General features: G+C 31.8%; 1 long non-coding RNA gene across 2 annotated transcripts; it reads left to right on the top strand.

Annotated features, from left to right (window-relative positions):
* The first annotated feature begins 2689 nt into the window (after window positions 1-2689).
* On the top strand, window positions 2690-3148 carry LOC149897756 (uncharacterized). 2 transcript variants are annotated; one of them, XR_016458146.1, is made up of 2 exons: window positions 2690-2855; window positions 3056-3148. It is a non-coding gene; the product is annotated as an uncharacterized LOC149897756 (long non-coding RNA). The 2 variants fall into 2 exon arrangements; XR_016458147.1 differs by lacking the exon at window positions 2690-2855 and adding an exon at window positions 2907-2934.
* The last annotated feature ends 11575 nt before the right edge of the window (window positions 3149-14723 follow it).

Below are 14723 nucleotides of genomic sequence, written 5' to 3'. Positions count from 1 at the left end.
ACTAATAGAAAGCAATCCAATTAGGCTTAATATCTTTAATCCTATCTTATATTCTTCCTGTTAAATCTACTAATATATACCTATTACTAGATTTTAGCCTGTGGCTTCGCCCGCGTTTTGAAAGGAAAACCCGCATAGTTCCCGTTCCCGTGGAATTTCCGGGATAAAACCTATCCTATGTGTTATTTTTTACGAACTCAGCGTATGCAAAACTATAACCTCCTTTGAGCTTAGTATACCAACAGTGGGACACCACCACACACACACTGTATAATATTCTATTGCATATTGTATATACTAAATACAATATGTATTTTTGTGTTTATCACGAAAGCTTTAAACATGTAAAGACTGAAAACACACATAACTTCTTTTATATACCCACAGAGTTACCCGGTAACAAAGTTTCCGAGTTAGTAAGACAAATTTCGCTCAAAATTAATAGACAGCAGGTGTAGGACATAAAAAGGAACCGTCTTGTGTTTTTATGTGTTTCAATTTGTTGGTTTATGAACGTGTTATGTGTATGGACGATGATTTCATGGGATTTTTGAGTCGGTGAAATGTTTTATTGCAAGGACTTTGATTGAAATTTCCCATTATTCATTGAAATAGATTTCTTTTAGAAAAGTGAGAAAATAGCTTTGGTTTGGAAGGTATTATTACTCATCAATAACTGTTATAAATATAATACATATAATAAATTAAACTGTAGGTATATGGATTATTTTAAGTTAAGAATATGCATTGAAAAAACTACTGAAGGATTCCAGGCTTTTCAAATGCTATTATAATATTATTTTTTTAAAGAAAATCGATCATTATAATAATAATAAATAATAAATAAAATCATCTTTATTTGGTTCTCACAACATTAAAAGGTTACAAAACTCAATTATACTACACAAAGAGAGGATAACGTTGTGAGAAACTGGTGCCTGAAATAGACTAAATAGAAGTCTGAGGTACAGGTCACCAGCCCCCCTCGCGGATATCATACAAAGTAGGTTAATTAAAGTTTACGCACCTAAATAATGGATAAAAGTATACAAATTTTACCAGTCGACAATTTTACTGTAAAAGAAAGAAAAAAAAAAATAAATAATACTATATAATACAAGGAAGAATAACCTATTTTAAATTCCTACCAAATCTTATAGATGTGCCTTAATGTGTGTGTGTGTGTGTGTGTGTGTGTGTGTGTGTCTTAATGTGCTTGTATTTGTGATGTGTTGAATCTGAATGTATGTGGGTGAAATTGAAGTTGGAAACATTTTGGGTGCAAATGTACAAAGTTAAAGTCTGGGAGAAAAGTATATAAAACATTACGTCGGTGGAGATAGCAGATTTTCAGTTTCTTCGTATGTTTGGGACTTAAGGTAATTAGTGACAGTTTTTTTACAGTTAGTTTTATTTTGAATATAAATGTTAAATCGATTGTTAAAATTGTTGTATAAAAATGGACCAAGATAGCAGAAGAAGCGGTGAGAATGGAAAGTGTTGAAAGATACGGTTTGACATACGTTATACTTGCGGCGTTTTTTGTTATAGAGATCAGGATCGAAATTTAGTTGGGAGTGTTTCTTCAAAATCACTTGTAGTATAAATGATTGTCTGATAGATAAAACATCCCACATTTTGAAAAGGTTAGCAGTAGGGAACCGGTAGGGAAGACCAGCACCTACCTTTAGTATAACTCGTTGGGCCCTTTCCACTTCAATCAAATGAGTTTTCGCACTACCACCCCAAGTTAGAATACAATAGTTTATTATCGATTGTACTAGTGCAAAATATACCATTTTAATGGTGTTACGATCAGAAATATTTCTTAAACTTTTAAAAATATAGATTAATTTAAATTTAGATCATTGTGTAATGACTGCCCGAAACATATAAATAATGAACAAAATTAACTTTATACTGTGCTAAGTATTATTAGAACAAGTACTTTTAAATCAAAGTAGATACGTACAGCATATATAATATATGAATTCTAAAATACAGAGAACATCAATCATCTCTTTGAAACTCTGAAAGTTAGAGAGCTATTTTCTCTTGGCCGAATATAATTCTTAAAGGAATTTGGACTTAAGTTAGCATTGTTTAAGTTTTTAGCATTGTGTAAGTTTTTAATTGCTGTAGCATTTTGGAGCAAGTATTTTCGTTAACAGCCACGTATTTGCTACACGACGAAATAAAACTTAATCAAGGACCGATGATGTCAAATGCTTATTTAGTAACGTGACTATTTGCTCTTAATATTTTTAAAGTGAAACTTTTATTACATCGTCTCAAACTTTTTGGTCTGTGTAGCGCATGTCGCGTGACGGTCGGCTGCCGAGTAGGTATAAAGCAGTGTTCGGAAAGTTTCACTTTTACCGTGGTTTCATAAAACCACACATCATTTTTTTCAGCTGCCAACATAGTTGAAAAACCACTTTATTTTAAGCAGAGTATAGAATTTTGATTACAGTATAGAAAAATATTGACGCTCATATGCAACTGTCTCTACATTTTACAATTTATGGAAATTCAGTGAGTCAGTGCGTGCTTTATTACGAAGAAAAACAGAAAACATAAAATTCATACAATCGATCTTGATTTGTTTTTGTGACAACAATCCACAGAGCTTTATCTGTCTTGTTATAAAATATTAGTTTACAATCGTTCAGATATAGGTCTACCAGAATCTGATGGCATATTTATATTTGAAAAATAAAAGATTTTCATGTGGCAACTTTATTTGACAACTATCAAATTGGTTGTCAAATTATTTGTGTTGATGATTAATTTTTAGGATTTTGTCTTCAAAATCTTCGAAATGTCGATAAAACCGCTGCGATCACAAGCAAGAGGTGTTGTTTACAATGTGTATATAAAAATATATGATGAAGAAGGGTCAAACACATCATAATTTTCAATTTTAAAGCGCGTGTAAGATTTTATTGCTAAGTTGGACTTACCCGTTTTGATACTTTAAATTGAAAATGTTATAAATAGGTAACTATAATATTGTTTGTTGATTTAAATATAATTTTATGAAAACTTATTACAGGAGTTTCCAATTCGGCTATTTGTCAAGTCCAAGGTGTACAAGTCAATTTTATAATGTGTTAATACTTACGAAAATAAACATGATTTTATTTTATTATTGTTTTATTTTATAAAAAATTATAAACAATCGTTAATTAATTAATTTAATATATTAAATAAGTTTTGATCTGCATTATCATTACATCCATATTTTCACATGCCATAATGATATACATATATTCAAATATAGGTATGTGTTAAGACATAATATTATGTATTACCTTTAGAAAAGTAATATGTATTTTATACATTTATTAAGTACCTACATAATATTACGTGGATATCTCATTATTAAATACAGTATTATCCACTTGTTTAATGCGACTAATGATATTGAGGACAAAATAAAATATACGCAGTATCAAAATCGTTCAGTCCATTTTCCCTAGGGTTGCACACTCAAAATTTTGATTTCCCTAATTGCCATCAGATTCTGGTTTACCTATATCTGTTTTATAAGCTAGTTTGGTGGTATGTATGTGTTTATCGATCAGCAAATGTGAATTTTGAAATATTAATTACTATATAGCTTTCCGACCGCGGCTTCGCCCGCTTTATCTTAAACATAATAAATTATATGTACGAAAACCTTCCTCGAGAACCACTCTATCTATGAAAAAAAAAAACTGCATCAAAATCCGCTGCATAGTTTTAAAGATTTAAGCATACATAGAGACAGAGAAAGCGACTTTATTTTATACTATGTAGTGATATTATAGGAAATCAAAGCGAGCTGATACTAAATTATAGAGTAACAATTTAAAATTATAGGCTAAAATAAAGCTAATAGAGTTAATTTGGCTATTTTAATTCACCAAATACAGTTGCCGCTTATATGTCGCGGCGCAACTCTGAACAAACCCAGCCGTTTTGAAGTTTAACCGCGTCCCCTGCAGACTTGCAATTATCTGTTTTGGAAGTTTCACTGCAACACAATTGTATGTATAATTTTATGTACTTTGTGTGATCTTGTTTAATTAAATGGAAGTTCTAATTGAAATTGATGTGTTTAGTTTTATATCATTCAAATGATTTATAAATGAGAAATTTATAAAGAATAGAAAAAATATCACAAGGGACTCGAATCCGCGTCTTCCGTAATTCGGATTCGGGTCATGCCCGTTCGAATTTATATTCATTAAATTTTTCTCAGTTTCAATCGAGCTTTTTATTATATTTTAATAATTTAGTTCATTGTACAAACAAGGTAAAAGCTATTTGATTAAAATTCACAAAGAAATATTTTTATTTTTAGATTATATTACATACATAGCAACAAGGAAACAAAATTCTGAAGACATACGATCAATATTCGATACACAGCGTAAACAACAGAATAATAATATAATATTGTCTGATACAGTTTTTCGTCAATTCTATGTTATATGTATAATTAGCTTTCCGCCCGCGGCTTCGCCCGCGTTTTCCAAGAAAAACCCGTTCCCGTAGGATTTCCGGGATAAAACCTATCCTATGTCCTTTCTAGGTTATCAAAATATCTCTATACCAAATTTCATGCAAATTGGTTCAGTAGTTAATGCGTGATTGAGTAACAGACAGACAGACAGAGTTACTTTCGCATTTATAATATAATTAGTATGGATTTTACATGTACATGTCAGACAGCGAGAGCGACTTTGTTTTATACTACGTAGAGAAGATTCAGACGAATAAATATATATGTAGACTAGTCATAAAAATAATCCACGTAGACAGACAGATAAAAGCCAGTTTAAACATATATACTTTATCGTGTGAATAGCAAAACTTTTGCAATAATGTGTTATATTTATTTCACGTTTGTTTTAAACATTTTCAGTGCATTTCGCAAAACGCTAACAAAATATATGCAAAGTTTCTAAATTGGACACAGTGACTGCGTACGTGATCGAGCTCGTAAATGGTTATTATTGTCAGAGAGACAAACATACTTATGGTTAGAATTCTTAGTATCTATAATATTATATTAATAGCATGGAACTAGTTTTGAAGGATTGTGAGTAAGTAGAAATAAATAATATTTCTTTCATAGGTACTCACTAAATTTTAAATTTATATGCTAGGACGGATCCTGAGATAGTGTCGAATTCTATTAGAAGAGCAAAATTTTTTTATTATTATAAAATATTGCCAACATCATCCTTGCTACAATTGATCGGAAAAACAGTGTGTAGAAACTGAAATGTTTGAAAACTGTTTTAAAATTGCTATAAGTAGTAGATTGTCTCTATATTTCTGTGATCTAGATATTTTAATTAGAGATTATAGGAGATTATAATATGGTGATGACATCCGTAATTTCACTTCTTTAAAAATTATCAAATAAATATAAATATTATTACTAAATAATTATTCCCCATCTCCTACACTATAATCTAACTTACAACATCTGCGCTGGACGCGTGAGAACAAACCGAAACTTTTCGAAAGCTTTCCTATATTTTACAAAATCTTTGGCGTTGATAAATTATTTCTGAGATTGAATTGTTATGTGACTGTCATTACTGACTTAAAAATATGAGGTTTTTGTTGGATTAACTTATTTTAGACGACCAAAGAAGTTTAATGTTGAATCTTATGATTATATTTTTTAGATTCAGACAAATTGTATAAATTGAATATTCATTTAGTCTGATATCACTACGTCACAGTATAAAACAAAGTCGCTTTCTCTGTCCCTATGTCCCTTTGTATGCTTAAATCTTTAAAACTACGCATCGGATTTTGATGCGGGTTTTTTTAATAGATAGAGTGAATCAAGAGGAAGGTTTTAGTATATAATTTATTAGGTTTAATTTTTTGTGGGCGAAGCCGCGGGCGGTAAGCTAGTGTTTGTATAAAGTAAGGCCTTTCTTACTAAATAATTAAAATAAGAAATTGGGTACTTACAATAATTTTCATGCAAATAAGAAAACAATGGTCTCTATAAAATTATTATTTTTGTGACACACGTTGAAAAAGGTACCTATTAATTCGAATGTAAGTAGGTACTAGGTGCCTATTCAATTTTGTATTAAATGTCTAAATACTACATATTGGTATTCATAATTCTGGAATACAAATTCTGACAACTTTTTTGAAAGTCGGTTAATATCTTTAAAGCTTGGAAAATGAAGAAATAATAATAATTCAATCATATTGAACAAATAGTTAATCTCATCAAAGATCAAAATCTCTTTGAAGTCGTTTTGTGATGGAATTCAATGAAATTATTTTTGGATCGTCGTAATATTATTATTTAATTAGATTTTCTTTGCATTCATTTTTTTATACTTTAATATTATTAACTAGCGGTCCGCCCCGGCTTCGCCCGTGGTACATATTTACGTTTTCTCTACATAAGAACCATCCTCGTACTTCAAGGAATATAATAAAAAAAGAATTATCGAAATCGGTTCAGCCGTTCTCGAGTTATGCGCTTACCAACACATTTTGCGATTCATTTTTATATATAAAAAAGATAAACGGATGTACTTGTGTGAGTGCTATAGGTACACTGATCTTCACTACATGGCCTGGTATAAAACAAAGTCGCTTTCTCAGTCCATATATATCTATGTATGCTTAAATATTTAACTACGCAACGGATTTTGATGCGTTTTTTTAAAGATAGAGTGATTTTCGAGGAAGGTTTTATTATATTATTTATGTATTGGGTTTTGACAAAGCGGGCAAAGCCCCGGGCGGAAAGCTAGTGATTAATAAAGCAAATTATGACGTCATTTCTTTTTAACCGCCTTTTTCAAAATGATGGAAGGTTTTCAAATCGTAGACTTTTTTTCGTATGTAATTTTGTATAATTTCATACATCAATGTTATTTTCGTCACATATTCATATAAAAACAAGTCTTGATATTTTTTAGACAACCTTTTATTTTTATTTTCATACCGTAATTTTTTTTTGTGTGAAAACCTCTAACATAGTATTATATGTAAACTATCTTGAATGAAACAAATAGCTTTGAAATAGACAATACGCATTTTTATTTACGCGGAACCACACTGCGAATTATTTCCTAAGCTTTATCGTATTTAAATCCTATACAAAACGATTTAGTGCTTTTGGCGTAAAAATGTACGTGGAAACAAATTCCATATGTGTGTTGGAAGGTAATGAAGGTAAAAAAATATTAATACATAAATAGTTAAAAATCTTATTATGGTCCATTTCAATAAATATTTTGCACTTCATCAATCTTTTAGCTTCAATTTCGAGAAAAATAGTGCATAATGTTTTTCTAGTCATTTTTAAATTCAATAATAATACAATAATAATTATAGTATATTATGTTCATGTCATACGTAAGTACGTATAAGTTTAGTTTTTCCTGTTTTACTTCAACGTTTTACTTCTTATTTCTTCTCTCTCTTTCACTAATTGTGACTATGATAAAAAAAAATAGTCAGGTAGAATCATTTATCGACTCTGTTATTATGTATATTCACTTATAATACCACAAGAGCTTCAAAATTATCGGGTATTTTCCGATAGGTTCGTTGCAAACAAATGAAGGAGTCAAGTTTTTAGTCAAGGTTAAAAAATTTTTCCTGAAAAACTTGACGACTTTATTTGTTTGCAGGGAACCTTGAGGGAAATGCCAGATAATTTTGAAGCTCGTGTGGTATTCGGGAGATTATTTTGCGTCCCAAATGTCGGCCAATAATTTCACAATTGAATTCAACCTGTCAGTTTGACGTCAACGACCAGAGAAAATTTTCAAAAAATTATCAGTATAATACCATGTAGGTTGTACCACGTGACGTCGAATGGTGCAATTCTATTGGTCGATATTTGGGTCGGAAAAATAATCTTTATAAACAACCTAAAAATATATTCTTATCAACTTGTCTGAGATGAATACATCGCGCATATCCAAATATTTCATAAATCATTTCTCACGAAGTAAATGTTGCGTATATTTTTGAGTAAATTCTGTATAAATCTTATAAAAAGATGGCAGTCAACAAGGTGCACAACGAGGCAATAAAACAAGCAAAAAATATGAGCAGTCCATTTATGTGAGATATGGCTTAAGGTACCATGGATGGGTTAGTACATGGAGCTTGTAAATTTGGATGTGGTATTTTATTAATAAACATGTATAGAGATAGAAACATGTATTAATAGATACTAATTTATAATGTCAATGTTAAAATAGATTTTTTAACGCATTTTAATGATTTGTAAAAAAAATAGAAACTTAGAAATGATAGGTTATTCGGTCTGAAAATAAATATTGAAAGGAATGAAGTAAATTTTTTATAATTTTTTCTATAAACAAAAATTCCAAACATTCATATAAAATAAGCAAGTAAAACCAAATGAAAGATATTTTATATTATAATATTGTACATACAAGTTTTTAGAACACAAAATATTCCTGAAAATGCCAGATTATTTCTATAAAGTAGAGAGTGTATTTTGTATGTGTGTGAGAGTGTATACATCCGAAGGGTGGAATATTGAATATAGACGTGACAAAGCTTATAATTAACGGATGATCAAATCCCAAGTGACCTCATTTGTCACATCAATTAGGTATACACTTTTGGGAATTTATGCAGAAATGGGTCATTTTCTTTTTTGGCGAGTTAAACTGTGGGAAATATAATTTAAATGTATGTAAATATGTACATATGTATTTCGAATTATATACATTCGAATTTGATTTTGAGTTTGAATAAGAAAATATAAGGACATAATCATAGTATTTTATGACGTGTATTTTTCTAAATAAGGCACATTCGAGTTTTAGTTTTAATTAAAAAATGATTCCATTAATTAATTATTACTTTAGGATAAATGTTTTAAACTTAAATAAAGATTTTTTTATCTTAAAAACGTGTTTTTAAAGCTTGTAGGTATCCTCTAAACGTGAATTTCACTTTGGTTCTTGCAAACAAAGAATTCCCGAAACACGTCAGTAAACCCATTGTTTTCAGGGATTCAGGTAAAAACCATGGGGTGTGATGAATGGCAGCCATCCAGCTTCCGCCGTTGTGGAATGTATGATATTTGTTAGTCTGTCCGTCTCTTACTACCTAAGGGCGCTTGTGCACTACAAGGAATTTTACTGTCCGGCATTCCGATTTTTTACGGTCCGGTATGGCACGCCATTAATCTAAATGCTAGCTTGTCCACTATACGTAATTTTACTGTCCGACATTTCACTTTTCCCTATTCCGGATGGTTTTTTGTGTCTACGAGTCGCTGTACATATAATTGTTTTCGAATGCCCACTTGCTTGGATTTTACTCTTTTTACAGCATATGCCAATTGAAAGCAAGCTCTTGTTTTACTTCCTTTTAGCTGGCAATGTGATTTGAAAAGTCGGTATTGTTATTTTTATATACATTGACCTATAATTATTATCTAAGTAAGTGTTGGTAAGTTAAAGTTCAAGTGGGAATAGCTTTAGCTCCTCGTCACCGATTAAAATAAATAAGTGAAACACGCATTTTAAATCTCTTACGGAACTTTACTTTTTATAGAATAATATATCTTACGAAGTAATATAATATTTCATCTTCTATATTTTTTACTCGTTTCTTGTAAAATGCAAAAAAAATATGATAGCATTCTACCGCCAAACTTCCTTGAACTGTACCGCACTGATCCGAGTAAAGACGGACAGGTGCACAAGCCAATTCATCGGATTTTTCATGCCAAACCGGACCGTAAAAAATCGGAATGCCGGACGGTAAAATTCCTTGTAGTGCACAAGCGCCCTAATGGTTGATGTAATAGTTATGCTTGTGAGTTTGTTCGTAGATACGGCTTTTTTAAATACATTATTTTACTTGTTTATTTTTTATGGTTTATTAGGATAGAAATATTCTAAAGGTAGTTAAAGCATTGTTCTTAATAGATAACACTTAATGTTCTTTTTAATTTTAAACATCATATTAGCTTGTAGTAATCAAACTTTAAGCTTTATAATTTTAAAAGTTTAAATTAATTTTTAATAAGATATCCTTATCTTACTTCCATTATAAATAAACCTAAAAATAATTATAATTAATTATTTATAATTTTTTTTAGTGGCATCCCTTATAACTAACTAATCAATATGTCACTTTCACACATTTATTTATTCAATTAGACTTCTTCTAGAAGTACTTTTGAAACGTCATAGGTACATATTTTTAACATTTACCACCGATTCGAAAAGCAGCTTTGTTCTAAATAAGGCATAATAAATAGATAGTTTACTATTTATATTAACAAAAAAAAACATCGTAAAAAAAAATAATTGTAATTACAACCAAAGCAAACGAACTTTCTTCTCTGTATAAATATGACTGTCTATAAGATTTATGATTTCTACAAGTCCTAAGTAATCATGATTTAATTACATTCGTGTTATGAAATTATTAGTTTTCATGAAACAACGCGCAGATTTTATTAATCAATTCATCAAGATACTGAAACACGTTTTAGGTTCGAACGTTTAGAATGACACCGTTCAATAATAATTTGTTTTCCGTGTTACGGAAAAATTATGGCTAACATATTATAATTTGTATGAAATATCTTATATATAAAATTCTCGTGTCACAATGTTAGTCTGCATACTCCTCCGAAACGGGTGGACCGATTCTCATGAAATTTTCTGTGCATATCGGGTAAGTCTGAGAATCGGCCAACATCTATTTTTCATATGTACCACGGGCGAAGCCGGGGCGGACCGCTAGTCATTAAATAAAATTGTTTCTATAGGAAGAAGAAATAGTCTTCTTGTTCGACACAAACATAAATGCATTATTGTGTTTTTCATTCCAATCCAAGTTCGGAAAAAAAATCATGCTTCACTGGTAACTCCCAAATTATGTTTTCTTTCATACCATATTGTAATAACAACTATATTTTATACCAGGTATATTCTTGCAAATAAATTTAACCTGAATTCCATCAATACCTATAATTGACGCTATCCTTTATCAGAGTTAAACCAGTCTACACTGCAATATTATAGAAAGAACATTGCACAAAATCGTCGATTATTTCAAGCTCATTTATTAATTTAGTTCAACGAATACAGATTATCGAAGCCACGCTTAATCCCGTCACAGATAATCCTACTAATATTATATATGAGAAAGTTTGTGAGGATGGATGGATGTTTGTTACCCTTTCACGCAAATACTACTGAACCGATTAAAATGAAATTTGGTATGTAGGTAGCTGAAGACCCAGAATAAGACATAGGTTACTTTTTATCCCGGAAATCCCACAGGAACGGGAACTATGCGATTTTCCTTTGAAAACGCGGGCGAAGCTGCGGGCGGAAATCTATAATATGTACAAATATTATAAAGCTAAAGAGTTTGTTTGTTTGTTTGAACGCGCTAATCTCAGGAACTACTGGTCCGATTAGAAAAATTATTTCAGTGTTAAATAGCCCATTTATCGAGGAAGGCTATATATCATCACGCTAAGACTACAAGGAGCGGAGCCACGTGGGTAAAACCGCGAGGCACAGCTAGTCTAGTACAATACTATACTAGATCCCGTGTTAAAGCGAGCGCGGCGCAGCGCTGCGGTTCGTTGATGAAGATTGATTGAATTTACGTCGATTCATTTGTAAATAAAAGTATACATAAGAAACTAAAATAATAGTAGGTATATAATATATTAGGAAAAATTAGCCAAATTTGATTGCTCACATTACTAACGTGCCTATGCCTTGTATATGCCAACTTTTTTAGGTCGGTTACATACAATCATACAGGTGAAGCTAATAGCGTGTTATAGAGTAATGTAGAAATGTAATGCAGACATCGCTGCGGTTAGTAGTGGTCAGTGTTGGAATTAATGTAATTATCTCAAGCAATTATGTGTGGCTAATCAGTTGATACTGCTATACATCACGCGATCAAGTGAAACGGTCTAGACCAAGGTCTAGACATATTGTTAACACTAGTTAACAACGTGTCTTATTTATTTATAAGAAACTAGCTTATCGCCCGTGGCTTCGCCCGCTTTGTCTAAAACCTAATAGATAATAAATTATAAAACCTTCCTCTTGAATCTATCTATTAAAAATCGCAACTAAATCAGTCGCGTAGTTTTAAAGATTTAAGCATCCAAAGGGACATAGGGACAGAGATTGTTTTATACTATGTAGTGATATCAATGTTTATATTGATGCATTAATTATTAATTACTTACAGTCATGATATTATAGTTTTCCAGATGTATGACATAACGTCTTAACTTAAAAACATATTAGTTTTGATTAAAAAGTGCTTCTGTAATACATGGTCCGGAAATATTAAGCTATTGCATAGCTTCTATCGCTGGCCTTGAGCCCGGGGACCAAATCCAGAAATTAATATTAAAAAAAACCTCACGCTCCCCACTTCGACGGGCACGGAGGTGTGGCTTGAAGGCATGCTATGCAATAGCTTTACCGCGGCAGTCCACGAGTGCCACACGTCTTTTTTTTTAGAATTTTTATTGTGTTGGAGTTCATAAGTTTTTCAGATTAAAAATATATTAATTCACTTATTTCATGTGCATGGTTCTTTTGCGAGCATTCAAAAAGGACTATTGACAGTATTAACATGAATAAAGTTTATTTCGGTAAGTACAGAAACTGAAATAGACACATTTTGAGAAGTAAAACTGTCTTTGACTTCTAATTCTCAAATTGTGATTCAAAACACGTCCCATATGATTTTAGAAAAGGGTAAGTACCCTGCTCCAAAATCATAACTTTGTGAAATCCTTCTGAGGGTTTGGACCAATGCATCACATCTGTTTCATAGAATGATTGAATAGTATGTATTTGAGGACAAGTAAGGAAAACCACTTTTCCGAGCCAAAGATAATTTATTTTGTCTTCCACAAGCACTCGAATCCACTTCACTTTTCTATACACACATGGACAAGAAGAATTCTTAATTGTAAGTAAAAAAAAATGTTCATAGTTTTAACAATATTCTTTAATATAAAATATATTTTATTAAAGTCCAGCCAGGCCTATATATTTAAACTTTTAATAAAACGCTACGCAGCAGTTATGTCCTGTAATGGTGGTGCCGTGTGAAAAAAACTTATAAATGCGATTACAGCATTAATAAATTAGCATCCTTGCAACACTGGCCGAGGTCCAAATATCTGCACAGGTCTGGAATGGCGCGTAAAACAATGAAGCCCTGAATTTTTGGGGCATTATGAATGTAATATGGACCCTCTTCATAATGGGCAGTGTTGGCCCAACAAATGGTAATCGATGTTTGCCGCCAATACGACAATTATAAATAAACATCTACGACCTCATAGACAATTGGGCCCTCTACACTATCATGATTGCCTCTACTCGTCCAACGCTGCCCATTGTGAACGAGAGCCCAATAAATGTGTGTTGAAGGCAGCTTTTCTCTGTTATGTAATCTTATATAATAAAAATGAATCGCTAAATGCGTTGGTAAGCGCAAAAGTCGAGAACGGCTGAACCAATTACGTTAGTTCTTTGTTTATAACATTCCTTGAAGTACAAGGACGGTTCTTATGGAGAGAAAACGTAAACATGTACGAGCGAAGCCGGGGCAGACCGCTCGCGCTAGTCTTAATCTTATCTTAATCTTAATACTATTATAAAGGCGAAAGTTTGTATGGATGTATGGATGTATGGATGTATGGATGTATGGATGTTTGTTACTCTTTCACGTAAAAACTACTGAACCGATTACAATGAAATTTAGCACACAAATAGAGGGTAACTTGGATTAACACATAGGATAGGTTTTATCCCGGAAATCCCACGGGAACGGGAACTATGCGGGTTTTCCTTTGAACACGCGGGCGAAGCCGCGGGCGGAAATCTAGTATTATATAAAGTGTCGTAGCTTTTAGCTTTTACGAATGTGTAAAAATAATCCTTAAAGCCTATCCATATCCATGGTTACAATTCAGTTATCTTCAAGCATAAGTACGACTTTATCAAATAAATTGTCCATATTTTTATGTAAATAAAGTATACGACTTATTTACAAACAAATTTCCGAGCGGAAAACTTTCTGGTTTTTGTATGGAAAATTTGGGTATTTTGGTGCTTCAACTGAAATATTCACAACATGTTGTTATTGGTTTAAACCTTTTGCTTAGAAGCCCAACATATTCTTTCCGTTTGGAAAATAGTTTGTGTCTATAGGAAACTAGCGGTCCGCCCCGGCTTCGCCCGTGGTACATATTTACGTTTTCTCTACATAAGAACCATCCTCGTACTACAAGGAATATAATAAAAAAAGAATTATCAAAATCGGTCCACCCGTTCTCGAGTTATGCGCTTACCAACACATTTTGCGATTCATTTTTATATATATCTATAGGAAATGTATGAAAATATATCCACACTTCGTAGACGACAGTAGGAACCTTTACAAATATGTAATACTGGAACTCAAATTTTTAAATGTTAAATAACTCTTCTTCTAGAAGCACTTTTGTATTTTCATAACATTTCGGAAAGCAGTATCTACAGCGAAGTGCAGGCACGAATATCTATGGTTGCTCTTTTTAAACCATGTCATTTTTATATTTTACTAGCTTTCCGCCCGCGGCTTCGCCCGCATTTTCAAAGAAAAACCTGTTCCCGTAGGATTTCCGGGATAAAACCTGTCCT

This window comes from Colias eurytheme, chromosome 25 (genome assembly GCF_061535395.1).
Source record: "Colias eurytheme isolate Ceu_HAF_F1 chromosome 25, ilColEury1 Martin Lab GWU primary, whole genome shotgun sequence".
In the NCBI taxonomy this organism is placed as follows: Eukaryota; Metazoa; Arthropoda; class Insecta; order Lepidoptera; family Pieridae; genus Colias; species Colias eurytheme.
Note: the sequence above shows the minus strand (reverse complement) of the source record. Positions and strands in the feature narration are given on the sequence as shown.